Genomic DNA, 14,846 nt, shown 5'->3' with positions numbered 1-14,846 from the left:
ACTCTTACCCTTCTATTGTACTCATTCAATGGGCACATTACAACATAAGTCATTCGGGGTCTTTGCAAAAATCTTAATCATGAATAATTATGATCGTACGCATTGTCCTTATCTTCTTAAATTAGTAATTTACTTTCATAATCACACGAGGTCAGGGTCTGGTCCAGAGCTCTTATTAGTGTCTTTTACTTTATATTGCTAGTTTCTAGTACATACTATAACTAGCATTTCATTCATTGAACTTATTCCAAATGTATACAATTATTACTCGTAAAGACCTAAGGTCACAACTGGTTTCTAGCTTCCTATTTAACCATATTACATTCATACATCTACTAATCAAAATAAATCAATTTATTTCATACTACTCATACATCATATGCTATCTTTTATTTTGTTCACTATGAGCTATCCTAAACATTCCATTACTATCATTACCTCTGATTAGCTTTAAGCTCATAGGAAGGGTCGATATATTATCATACGCCTACTGCAATCATTCAAAGGCTTATTATTACAACCAGAATCAACCTTCTTACACCTACTTATCTGTACTTAACATGAAGACTAAGCATTATTTCCATGCTTACTATTGTTATTTATGTCATGCGTATCTTTTCTACAATGTCTTGTTCAATTGAACATGGCCAACAAGCCGAGCATCAAGGTTAGCATTTCTTATCGATTCTTGCCGTCTCTTATATTCTATCAGAATTTCCACAGTTACGAGCTTTCAAGATTGATCGTAAGAGTTCTTGACAATCAAGGCCATGTTTGCCTAAGTCTCTTACATCACTTGGTGAAGACAAGTGTTTAGTATAATACTTTTATTTTTAATCTTTTGCACTTTTTATTTGGTTTTGTATTAATGACTTTAATAACTAGTTACTTATGTTGAAGGTGATCTTTCCTTATCGTTTGTTCGTGGTGTCTTGGCGTTATTTTACTGTCTATATATAATAAAATAATTTCACCATTCATATCTCCACGGTCTATATGGAGGTATGTTGGCTACCTGGTCGGGGGTTAAGGGAACGGTTTGGTAAGGGTCTTGCCCTTGTTCAGCGTTTAGAGGTCCTGCTTGGGACCTGGGTCAAATTTAGTAGGATCTCCTTCAATGCCCATAGGTATTGGATGGCGGGGATCCAAACTCTTTGACCCCCTCATAAGTTAACTACTATTAATACTATAACCCGGCTATTTAGGACTGTATCCCTGCTGACTCAGACTACTTAGCCGAGGGTAACGTCACCGCCGAAAGCGGGGCCTACCACAATTTGCATTAATAACTTAATTCATTATCTTTCAATAATCCGACCCTTTAGGATTGTATCCTTGCTGACTCAAACTACTGGGTTGAGGGTAACGTCGCCTTCAAAAGAGGGGCCTACTACAATAACTAAGATAATCTCTTAAACAAGTGCAAAAGTGCGAAAATAATCAAAGGTTATACTAACACACGTGTCGGATCCAAGTGATTCATCTTATCTATCTGTTTTTATTTAATTTTATTTTTCAGCATTTAGTTAGTTTTTATTTTTCTTAGTTTAAAACATTTTTTTCTCACTTTTTGATTTGATTAGACGTTGAGGGTAAACCGGTATTAAAAGCTCTTGTGTCCTTGGACGACCTCGGTATCTTACCAACACTATACTACGTCCACGATGGGTGCACTTGCCCATATGTGTGTTTAGTGTTAGTGAATATCGTGTTTTATAAATTTAAAACTTGGCTAAAAGTGTAAAAAGGGCTTAAATATACATCTAAAATATAACACACTTCACGCACATCAGCAAGGGATTTGCATCATTCGTATCTTTCATTCCTTGAATCCGTCTCGCGGACTCAAGCATTGCATTCGCATATTTCATTCCTTGAATCCGTCTCGCGGATTCAAGCATTGCATTCACATCTTTCATTCCTACAAGGTACTCTCAATCCCCCGAGAGTCCTACTACCCATTTCACCCACACGCCTAGCTGCTACCAAACTCTATCGGACATACCTGTAATAATTATCACGGTCTTACGAACGTCATACGTTTCTTGTGTACTGGCCAGGTACACATTCCACGTACTAGTTTCGTGCCTTCGCGTAATTGCCACCTTATGTCCGAAGAATTTAGTTTCGGCTCGTGTAACCTTTTCAAAACTTATTTATCATGTCGTTATTATATTTTGCTAAAAATTTTCTTTCACTTGCTTAATTATACCATTTCATATGCCCACACGTTAGGTTTACGTACATGGGGTCAATTCGCCTTGTTACTTGCCTTGATGTCGGTCCTAGACCGCATCCACGGATCATCCCTTCCAAACAATTGCGCTTACCCTTCACATAACATACTATTAATTTCCTTCAATTACATAATCTAATACATACTTACATTTGCTTTTGCCTTTAGGCCTTGATCGAGTCTTGGATTGCACGGGTTCTGGTCACAAGAGCACACCGGTTTGAGTTCAAGTATTTACCTCCTTCTACTTGATTCTCTCAAACCAGGGCTCTGATACCAACTTGTTACGCCCTAACACGTTTTACCTTAAAAATGACGCAGCGGAAAAGGGCTTTAAAATTTATTTCCTTATTAATGACATTACTTTCGCGAAGGTTCCAAATGCTAAAAATGTTAAACGTTCTATAAAAGAATTCACAACATTCATACTAAAATTTACATTTCTAGACGTTATACACTTCAATTATATGACCGATCTATCCGTGCAATCCTTGCTCTTGACTCGATCTACGTCCGCTTCACTTTCTAAGTAGCAGAAGAAGTCCGTGTGGCACCTGTGGGCATCACATACAACTTAGTCATTAGTCAACGACATCATCATATAACATTAATCTCATATAATTAAATATTGAATAACGTTCGACAATTTAACATTAGTTCATCCAACTATCCTTACTCATCCTCTTATTTCAGGTAGAGCTTAAGTTTCGTAAGAATCCGATATTCTCGTTCCTGCATTACATACCAACCTCAAACGCATAATTAGTAACGTTAAAACTCTACGTATTTAAATCATGCACACGTACCATCTTACATGCATACATACTCCTCTACATACATACATACCTTTCTTACATCTTTACATACATGCATACGCTCATACATATCTTTAGACATACATACCCACACATCTACATACGTACATATCTTCCTACATCTTTACATACAATATTTACAAGGGTCTTAGACTTAGGTTTAAAGTCCATAAACATCTAAGAAACCGTAAAAAAAAAATCATGTTTGGAAAGTCCATCGTAGTCCACGGATAACAAACCGAAGCCTACCACACATAAATCAACTTAAATAACAAGAGTTTAGCTTTCGAGACTTGGGGAGGCCGTCGCCGACGCCCCTAGGGCCGTCGGCGACGGGCCTTGCATTTACCCGTAGCCCAAAAACCCGTAGACAGGTAATTAACCCGTCAGCACAAAAACTGATTTTCCCTTGCCCGTCGGCGACGGCCCCCTACCCGTCGACGACGCCCTCTAGTTTTTGCTGTTTTCTGCAGATTCGTTTCGTCGTCCGAACGCACTAAAACGCGCGTAACTTTTGAACCGTTTACCCGTTTGACCTCCCGTTTCTTCCTACATGCTTGTAAATTCACATTCTATCATATGAACTTAAAATCTTACCCCCGGATTAATGAAATTCTTATCTTACATGCATTCGACATATTATCATTTTCTAATGATTCGACCCGTTCGTGCATTTATCAACATAATCTATTTATTTGACCTCAATCTCATATGAACTTTAATAATTTCATTGGCGCTTATCATAAAAGATTCAGTTCTCGGACGTCTTGCATCCTTTTAACCCATTTTCACTCAAAAGCTTATTTTTGACCCGTTATGGGTATTTGCGCTTTAAGTGGACTATGACATACAAAACCCTATACTTCGCTTTCATACTTGACCAAAACATTACTCTAATCAATTAGCTTGTTTCCAATAGACATTTAAGGTTGTTTACCCGATATACCTATCAAGGGCGTTTTTGTCAACATTGCTCCATCCTTTACAACCAAGGACTTCCTTGCATATTTAACCAATCCTACCACTTAACTACAACTCTAACGCACATACCTTGCTCGGATCAAAGCTAAGATCCGTTTAATACTTCGTCAATTTCATACAACTCATACTTAATTAAGTTGCAAATAACTTTACATAAACAACTAAAACTGATTGCGGAAATCACTTACCTCGTGCATCCGTATTCATATTTGTTTTTTCGCCACTTCTTGACCCGTTAGCCTTCCGTGCTTGATTCCGTCTCGACATGATTCCTATACTTCCATGTCATCGAAATCACATTCTTATTAGCATACATAATTGTACATGTTAACGATCATATCGATCGCATAATTCCTATTTGACTTTCATTAGTTACTTCTAGCAAGCATAATACATGTGACCAAATTCATATCATTTCAAACTCATGTAAACCATCATGTCATTGCATTAAACACACATTCGTCAAACACGCTCCATATAACCTACCTTAATCTTACAATTATGAAAACTCGTCTAACCATCCTTTTTATACACGGTTGACTTTTAGAAGTCAACGGTTCATTTAGTTTAACTTTCGACTTATCATTATATACCCGTAACATCATAATCGACTATACGGACGACAATACATACATTTTATCATACGATTGGGGTGCGTACCATCTTTTAAGCATAACGTACAACTAATTCATGCACAATCTTCTAAATTCATACATAGTTCATCAAATCCTTCTACTAATCAACATGTGGTATTTAAAATTAAACATCATACATATTATCATCACATTTTGTTCACTTCATCTAACAATAAGATAGATTTGCAGGGGTGGAAAACAAATATATAAACCCCTTAAAGGCCACCTGCCCAGCGTAAGGCTGTAACCTACGCTTTTCCAGGTCCCAGTGTTTAGTAGGCATGACTTTTCCAAAAGTACCCATTTCAATTACAATTACAACGTAATCAGATGATTGACGGCCCTTTGGGGAGCCTACAAGTGTTGATCTCCAGCCAGAAATTGATGACAAAGTTAATATAGGTTTTATATATGACAAATTAGATACAGACTGAAAACAGATTGTGGATAAAAGTAGGAGTGAACACAACATAATGATAATCAAGTTTTGGTTTGTTTGCTTAACCCGTTTAAGAAATGGCTCGTGTTCAGGTTGTGACCTGCTCAAACCGTTTAACTAAGCAGGTCAACAGTCAGCCCCCGTAATTAAACAAGTCAATCTGCCAAACCTTTTACGACCCATTTATTGCACCCCCTAGATAAAACACATCATGAAGTAGCTTCATATGTAATGTCTTCTAATGAATTTTCAGATGATGAAAGCCAATCAAGAATATTTTACAATTAGAAGAAAGCTTTATTGTGAATTAATCGAGCAGTGGATTCATCAGAAGTCTGTAAAACCTGCACATATGCCACGATTTCTTTCTCATATCTTAAAAACTTAGTGCTTCACAAACTTAACATGGTACCTAACTCTTTCCACTTTTTACAGTTTGAACCTCGACTACCAACATTGTAATGTTCTTTTTATCTTTAGAATGACTCAATGATGCAAGTAGATTTTTGTTAGAAAAATCGGAGATTTATTTCACTTACCAACTAATGGCATCCTGCTTTTCAGAGACCAGGTAAGCATTACTGTTGTAAAGAATTTCCGAGACTGAGTTGCAGCATTCCATTGACCTCTTCTCTAAGAAAACATCTGCAATGAAAGATAGGAACTCACAATTACTAATTTATAATGCAGTGTGAAAGGGCAAGGTTTAAGTAAGGATCACAAAAGCATAGTTGTCAACTCAAGAAAATCATATTTGACTAGACAAACAACTGAACCCAATTCCCAGATCCACAAATGAAAATGAATTGAAAGTCACATCAACATCATCAAGTGACCAAAATAAATTATTGAAAATGCACAGATAAAAATCCAACATACCTTTTTTTCTAAATGGTTTATATATTATTTTTTACTTGGGTGCAGGATGGTAAAAACCCCATTGTGGGTGGGTTTTCAGATAGATTTGTAGAATGGGTGACCCATGGGGATATTGTGTTCTCCTGTCAATGAAACCAAAAAACACAAGACTTCCTTACCCGCGAGCTATTGAACTGAGTTATCTCGACAGAGTATTATGTGGGCTGCAAAGGAAAAATAAATGGTAAGAGGATACCATTGGAGAGTAGTGCCACGTATATTAACATGATATAGAATCATGGAACCCGAAGTATCCTTACTGCTGTATTTAAAAACATGCATGAGAGAATTAATTAAAACAAAAGAGTAACAAGCTACAGTTTTGTTTATTTACCGTTGATGTTTCTTTCTGTGAAATCATAATCTCTTCACATCCTATAAGTATTAGGGTTTATTATGTAATTAGTTAATAGTTAGATAGATAGTTTAGATTTATTAGTAAGTGGCGGTTACAAAGTTGAAGGACCAAAGTTGACAAGATGGAAGTTTGAAACTTCCCTCAATAACCGAATGGGTGTGTCTCCTACACACACCATTTTCGAACCGGTATCAAGGCAACAAGGAAAGGACGCAACTGTTGATCATGCGGACGAGAATCAACACACCTTTTCAAGTTCCAATCTCAACCACACATCCAAGAGACATGACTTTTCACGAAGAGACACGTCTATTCACTCGTACCCGTAGGAAACTATAAATAGAGATAGTTAGATTCATTTGTACTTGTTCATTACATTCGAAATCAATTGTATTACTCTTATTCATTCAATCAAGGTTAGTTTGTGTTTATTTTGTTCATTGTGATATTCATTGTTCGTTATCAAGATTCTGGGCAACAGTGGTATCAGAGCCTAGGGCTCAAATTCGTTTCGGGAAGACGATCATCAGGCGGGTGGTTGAATTCCCTAGCAATTCTGATCACGCAGGAGGCGTTTATTGGGTTTTGTTTGTTAAGTTTTAACACCAATCGCATCAAGCGGGTACGATTGTTGTTCGTTCGTTAATCGTTCATCAGGAGGGTGTTCGATTTTTATCTGATCATCACTGAGGGTGTTCAGATTCTGAGTTTTTGTTAATTCAAATCACGGCAAGAGGCTACGATTCGGGTTAAGAAGACGGAAACAAATCTGAGAAGTTTGTATTCCGGTTTGAAGAAGCAATCGCAAATCTGAGAAGTTTGGGTTGTTTGAAATCTGCAAAAGACACAAAATCTGAGAAGTTTTGTGATATCAAAGCATCAATAGGGTGTTCAGTTGAGAAGTTTAGAAGCAAATCAAGCGGGTTTGGGGCTGATTTTTGGTTTGTATTTAGAGAGTCGCGAATCAAGAAGGAAGAAGAAAAAAAAACGCAGCCAAGAGGGTTGTTAAGAAAAGTCAGAAAACCGTGCGGTGAATCACGATAAGGAGAAGTCGGCCGGTTCGCAAATTCCAGGTTCTACGTTCTATTTTTTCTGGAATTTATATAAGATTTAGAAATTGGTTTGATTTCGTTAGAAAGTTAGTGTGAATTTTTTTTGGAATCATAGACTTCGGTTTTAGGAGAAAACCAAAGTTTAGAAAGTGAAAATTGTTGGAAAGGAAATTATGGCGGATTCCGGAGGAGCCTCTCCGTCAAACGCGGTAGTAATTAGAGAGGGTAGTTCGTTCTCCCAGTTTCAGTGTCCTATTTTAAAGTCTACAAATTATACGGTATGGGCAATCCGTATAAAAACCATTTTGAGGGCAAACGGATTATGGGAAATGATAGAACCAAAAGAAAATACGCAAGCGGATGAAAAGAAGGATATGATGGCGACCGCTTATTTATTTCAAGCACTACCGGAAGATATGATAATACAAGTTGCAAGTTGCAAGAGTGCAAAAGAAATTTGGGATGCATTAAAGACTAGACACGTCGGTGCAGATCGAGTGCAAAAGGCACGTCTTCAAACGCTCAAAACAGAGTTTGAGATGTTAAAGATGAAAGAGGAAGACACTATTGATTCGTTCACTGCAAGACTAAACAACATTGTCACGAGGGCAAGTGGTCTTGGATCAACTTTTGATCAACCAACTTTAGTACGGAAACTTCTGAGTTCTGTACCGAAAAGGTTCACTCAAATTGTTGCAACCATTGAACAATTCGCTGATTTAGAAACAACGACGCTAGACGAGACAATTGGAAGGTTGAAAGCCTATGAAGAAAGGACCGGTTTGGTCGATGAAAACCCGGTATATAATCAAGAAAGACTTATGTATACGCGACGCGACAAGAACTATGGTCGTGGAAGGCGTTTTGGGAAGAATGGACAAGGAAGGTTCAACTCATCGCAAGACAAATGGCGTGATGGAAAGTTCAAACAAGAAGATGATGATGAAGACTCATCACATGATGCTTACAAGAGTAGAAGCAACCAAAGGAAGTTTGGGAAGGATTTAAGCAAGATTAAATGCTACAATTGCCAAAAGTTTGGTCATTATGCCTCAGATTGTCCTGAATCAAATCAAAGAGAAGAAGAAACAAATCTGGTGCAGGAAGACGATGAACCAACTCTCCTAATGGCAATCAAAGAAGACTGCAGCGATCTACTACAACATGCTCATGATAAAAATGGAGAAGTGCAGGATGGCAAGCAAGACATGGAGAAAGATCAAGGTGCAACTTAAGGATGTTCGAGATTAGGGAGGTGAATGAAATCATAATCTCTTCACATCCTATAAGTATTAGGGTTTATTATGTAATTAGTTAATAGTTAGATAGATAGTTTAGATTTATTAGTAAGTGGCGGTTACAAAGTTGAAGGACCAAAGTTGACAAGATGGAAGTTTGAAACTTCCCTCAATAACCGAATGGGTGTGTCTCCTACACACACCATTTTCGAACCGGTATCAAGGCAACAAGGAAAGGACGCAACTGTTGATCATGCGGACGAGAATCAACACACCTTTTCAAGTTCCAATCTCAACCACACATCTAAGAGACATGACTTTTCACGAAGAGACACGTCTATTCACTCGTACCCGTAGGAAACTATAAATAGAGATAGTTAGATTCATTTGTACTTGTTCATTACATTCGAAATCAATTGTATTACTCTTATTCATTCAATCAAGGTTAGTTTGTGTTTATTTTGTTCATTGTGATATTCATTGTTCGTTATCAAGATTCTGGGCAACATTCTGGAGTTGACAACTATGCTCTTCCCAGAATGAAAGGCTGCAACTCAGTATCAGTAATTCTTTACAACATTACTACAGACCTGGATGCCATTAGTTTGTAAGTGAAATAAATCTCTAATAAAAAAGTCATATCTATTTGTGTCATTCTCCATAATTATTGTGACCCTGGTTAATGTTTAAACAGGTTTCTTTCTGGGTCACTATCAGCTACAAATTGGGAGCCATGAATTGTGGGAATTGGATTCAGACCAACATTACAATGTTGGTAGTCGAGGTCCAAATGTAAACTGGAAAGAGCTTGGTACTATTTTGTGATGACAACATACTCTGATAGAAATTATTCTGTTGAAAAGCTGGATGCCTTCAAGGGCTTTATTTTTGTGTTTTATTATCTTCTACTTGGGTGCAGGATCGTAAAAACCCCATTGGGGCGGGTTTTTCAGATAGATTTGCAGAATGGGGATATTATGTTCCCTTCTGTCAACGCAACCTAAAAACAAAAGACTTCCTTACCGGTTTCCATTGTCCTGACAAAGGATGCGGGCTGCAAAAAAATAAAAAATAAACGGTAAGATGATAATTCTTGGAGAAAAGTAGTGCTCACGTGACATGGAACCCTGCGATCCGATTTAAAATTGAAGTATGCTAACCGCTGTAAAACATGCATGGGAGGATTAAAACAAAAGGGTAGCAGTTTGTTTAATTTATTGTTGGTACGTGTCCTTTTATGATTGATGATTGGCACTGATCCATATTTCTAACCGTTCGGTTTCAAATTCTAGTTTGATGCATTGTGGTTTTGTTCTTAAAAAAATTGTTCTGTTTATATCTATATTTGCCTTAAATATTCAGTGATGGAAATTTCATTGTATTATCTTAAAACGAGTGATTTAGAAGATTCCTTTAACCCGTTTCATCTCATGTTAAACTTTATGTATTATATTTTTAACGTATAACGAGTGATTTATAAAGGCAAGAAGTTTATGACGAGCACTGTGGACGGATTGCTTCAACTAGCTGCAACGGTAAAAATTTTGGTTTTAAATATATATAATTCATTATATTATATTTTAACGTATAATGGGTGGGCTGTTTAGGGTGTAAACTGCTATTTTGCAAAAAAAAAAAAATAGGTTTGGACTAAAATGGTAAATTTGACAAACGAACAGGGAGCAAAATTGGAAAGATAAATATTAATAATTTAATAATTGTTTTTCTATTTATAACATTGCAGAAACGTGAATTTAGGCCGTCTTTGGTTATATTGCCCACTGAAAATGAGTCGCGAAGCGAGTGATATGTGTCCAGTTCAGATTATTTAGACGCTGAACGTCGGTTGTATGCCAGTGCAATGCCGGGCGAGAATCCGGTTCAAATGGCCACGGAAATACCCGTTCAGATGCCCACAGGGTTCACGGGTCAAATCCATCCCGAAATGCAGGCAGCCACCGGTGTCGGCACACAAGAACAGATGGCATCTCTAATGAACACTTTGTTTGGTGACGATGGCGCCAATCAAGGTTATAATCCGGCACCGAATCAACATGAGATTCCACAACAGAATTTTATCCCCCCTACGTCCACGTTTCAATCAAATTACGAGAATGAGTTGATTTCACAATTTAAATCACTCATGGACGAGAGGCTGATCGAGAACAACCGGAGACTTACCGATATGGTCATGTCACAGTTTGCACAAACATATCGGTGGTCACCAAAACAAAAAACTGTCAGGACTCCGGCCACCGTACAAACGCTAAAAGAACAGGCACACACTCAGAGTGATAATGTAATGTGCTTTGTGAATAAATTTTTTTATAATAACAATATCTACTAATAACAGTTAATTTAATCGTCATTCTTTCTTGTAGGCTGTTGCTGATTCATTTATCAACTACGATAATGCTAATAACGCCTACCACGTCTCTATGAGCCCGATGGAGAATGTTTTTGTAAGTTTTTCCATTTTATATATTTTAATTAGGGTGAACGGAGTCATGGCGGGGAGCGGGGACCAAGTTTGCCGATCGGGATATTGCCGCCACTCTCCATTCGGTGTTCGGTGAAAGACTAAATCGGTGACTAAAATCGGTGACTACTCATCAGAGGAGTCTCCGAAAACTCTTGAAAAAATTTAGGGCTCGGGCGACGAAAAGAAGTAGGCCCAAAATTATGGTTAAGGGTAAATGGATTACAGAAATAAAAATTTAGTGATAGAACAAAGACTTGAACTTGAGACCTTTATATTATTTGAGATGGTTTTTGCCACTACACCACCAATATTTTTTTGTATAATAAATAGATGAATATACTAAATATATAATTTAAGATTATAAAGACTTTTCGGGCCCTTTGAAATTTTGGGCCTCGGGCGTCGGCACGGGTTTGCCAGGCCCAAAGCCGGCCCTGCTACTCACTGATGCGGGAAGAGGAGGGAAGGAGGAGAGAGTGGAGTTTAATGGTGGGTCCCAACCCCTTTCAACTAATCACAATTTTTTTTAAATTCTTTACCACTCTCCAGGCGTTTAAACAACCATTGCTAGTGATTGAGTGCAAAATGGGGAGTGGAATGGGGACTTGACATGGCATGATATTATTGGCTAGAGAATAACTCAAGCACCCTAAAGTGATTGAACGACTCCCTCCACCCTTATACTATAAACGTCCCTTACTCTTCATGCCCCTGTGACGCCCAGGGACAGTGTTGGAGGCGTTATCAAGCCCTTCACGTCTCTATAATGCCCATTACGTATGGTTTTATATGGAATCGATAATCGACCTATTTAAACTAGTTTACAATCAACAAGAGGTCACCATTATATTAAAGGTGTCTTCCCGCTATCTAAAAAGTGAATGGTTCAAATTCTGGAAGGTGAGTTGGTTTTTTTATTTAAAAAAAAGAGGTTATAATTAATGTTATTAAATCACCCTGTTTAGTCTTTACGAGCTGAGTTTAAGTCAAGCTTGCATCAGCTCGTGATAGTAGTAACAATACAGGTTGAATCTGCTTGAATGATTTTTCTAGCTGAGCCAGAAACTGAGCTCCAATTCGGCTCGCCTCCAACTCATTGATTGTTTTCTTTTTAAAGTTGCAAATGGTCGTCTTTGGTAACTTGAAGTGGAATAAACAAAGTGTTGCATGTAGGAACCTGGGGCGGTTCACACACAAGGATTGCACACAAAGTTGTGCATAATCTAAATGATTAAAAAGGTTACATACGAATACCATAACAAATATGCAATGCCATATATAGGCTACATGGAAAGAAATAATTGGAACGTGACCCTCTAGTGTTGAAATAAACGGAAATAAACTACCCATGATCTAAATATAAACATTAGGTAAACAAAAAGTGCCAAATTATTTTTCTCATTTACGTAGCGTAGGTCGATTAACACAATAAAAAAACAATTAAGTACTGTAGTTCGATTAACACATAAAAAGATCATGAAGTTGCAGTAATTTCATGCTCTAGAGGGGTCTAATTTAGAGATGGATAAAAAAACCGGTTCCGGACCCGACTTGGAACCGGTTTCGGGTCCTACTGGGTGGCGTCAACCCCCTGTTCAGACCTAATACTATCTGATAGTTCCTACTTGGTTCTTCATCGATTCCTACCCAAACCGGTTCCCGGCCCTACCCGAAGGTACCTGGGTAGGAACCGGTTATGACCGTTGAAACACGTTGGAATCGATTCCAACTGTTGGTAACGGCTATATAGTTGTTTTCAACCATTTTATAACCATTAGAACCTATTCTTGACCCCCCACAAATGAGTATAAATAGTTGGGGGATGTAATGGTTGATTACCTAACTCGAAAACGCATTAAAGAACCCAAAAAACGCAAAAGATACTCTTAATTTACTCTTGTTCTACACTTTCTAGCTTCTACACTCGTTATGGCATCCAAATCAACATCAAATGTTGGTGTTGTTTCTTCCTCCGCCCCGTTCGTTATTGAGGATCCGCATAATCGGAACAAGGAAATATGGTGCAATTGGGATTTGGTGGAGATGAATGACGGTTCTACAAAGGCTCGTTACAAGTTTTGTGACACTTTGGTAAAATGTGATTCAAACTCTACTTTGAATAAGCATATTCATAGGAAATTTTGCAAGGAGTTAAAAGAATCTCCAGATGTCGAACAGGTCGAATTGGGTGGTGATGGTACTTGATGTGGCAAAAGTAGTTTAATAATTATTAACTAAATTAAGGGGCTGTTTGGTAGCCTCTGAATGCCATTAAGAGGCTACCTCTTAATGGAACTATTAAGAATTTTACCAATGAGAATGTAGAAGAATGTGACATGTGATGATTTACCATTCAGAGGTTACCTCTTAACCATTCAGACTTGAGGTTACCTCTTATTCATTTAGAGGTTTTAAACCATTAAGAGGTAGCATCTGAATGATCATTAAGAGGCTACCAAACAGCCCCTAACCCTAATCTAGACACTAAGTTAAACTCTATACTCTCTAAAACTAGACCAAACTACTAACTGACAAGTGAATCGATCGACTCTAGAATAGCTAAGTAAGTTCGGATATCGAACCAACGAGACTATATTTATTACGTTACTAGACTCACTAGACTTATTGACTGACATGACTAAATTGTTTTATATTTTGAGGGGGGTTTTCTAATAAATTAAATTGCAATTAATTAAAGACTAACTTAATAACCGAACTAAGACGCAAATTGGGTTTTGGATTTTACTCAGATGATGATAAGAATACTACCTAGGCTAGAATCCTACACATTATTATAAGTTGGCTTTCTATCGGACATGAATTGTTATAGAACAGGGATCTTAAAGTACTAAACATACCGGGTAACCGAACAGAACCCTCGACCCTTCTCGTGAAGACACCTACGGAAACCTAATAAGCTGTTAATTCACCGGTTTAAGTAAACTCCCTGACGGGCTATCCAATTAGACTAATAAAGTACCCTTAGTCGACAATCTACCTCACAGCCCTAGCCAACACCGTTTCTTTCTGTGAAAACAGGCTCTTCGCGTCGTGCGAGGAGCATTACATAGTTGGCCATGTGACGCGAGAAGCTAAAAGTCAACTCCGGTCAATCCTCCTCCTCGCGTGATGCGAGGAGGCTTCCTTTACCCCGTCACACGACACGACGAGGTATTTTCTCTCGGTTCTTATGCAGTTTAACTTCATCTCCCGTACGCATTCCAGTATCCGGTTTTCTAAATATATGGTTCGTTTTTCTCCCTTTTCAGCTATCTTTATCACCTGAGACCTGGAAAACACAAACTAATCAGTAATATACACATTCTACCTAAAAACGACGCAAATGGACTCAAAAATTAAACAAACTATACACGGAAAATAGATGTATTTTGTAATACATCAGTACTATATTTCGCTATGACCCCGTTGCGGTTCAAGGTAAAATGGCGAAGTTGGTGATTCAAGAAGCGTTGACTTTCAAGCACATAGACAACTCTCGGTTAACAACTATGATTCGAGAGACGCTTCAAATCCGTTACATTCACGTAAGTCTTTCTACACTTAGACGTCATTGTTTAAAATTGTGGAATGAAGCAAAAAATGATTTAATTGTTTTTTTTTTTTTGAAAATTTAAACACTTGTGTGAACTTAACTAGTGATGTTTGGTCATCTCCACATAGTTTACAAGAAT

The sequence above is a fragment of the Helianthus annuus genome, chromosome 1 (assembly GCF_002127325.2).
Source record: "Helianthus annuus cultivar XRQ/B chromosome 1, HanXRQr2.0-SUNRISE, whole genome shotgun sequence".
NCBI lineage: Eukaryota > Viridiplantae > Streptophyta > Magnoliopsida > Asterales > Asteraceae > Helianthus > Helianthus annuus.
This window is presented reverse-complemented; position numbering follows the sequence as displayed.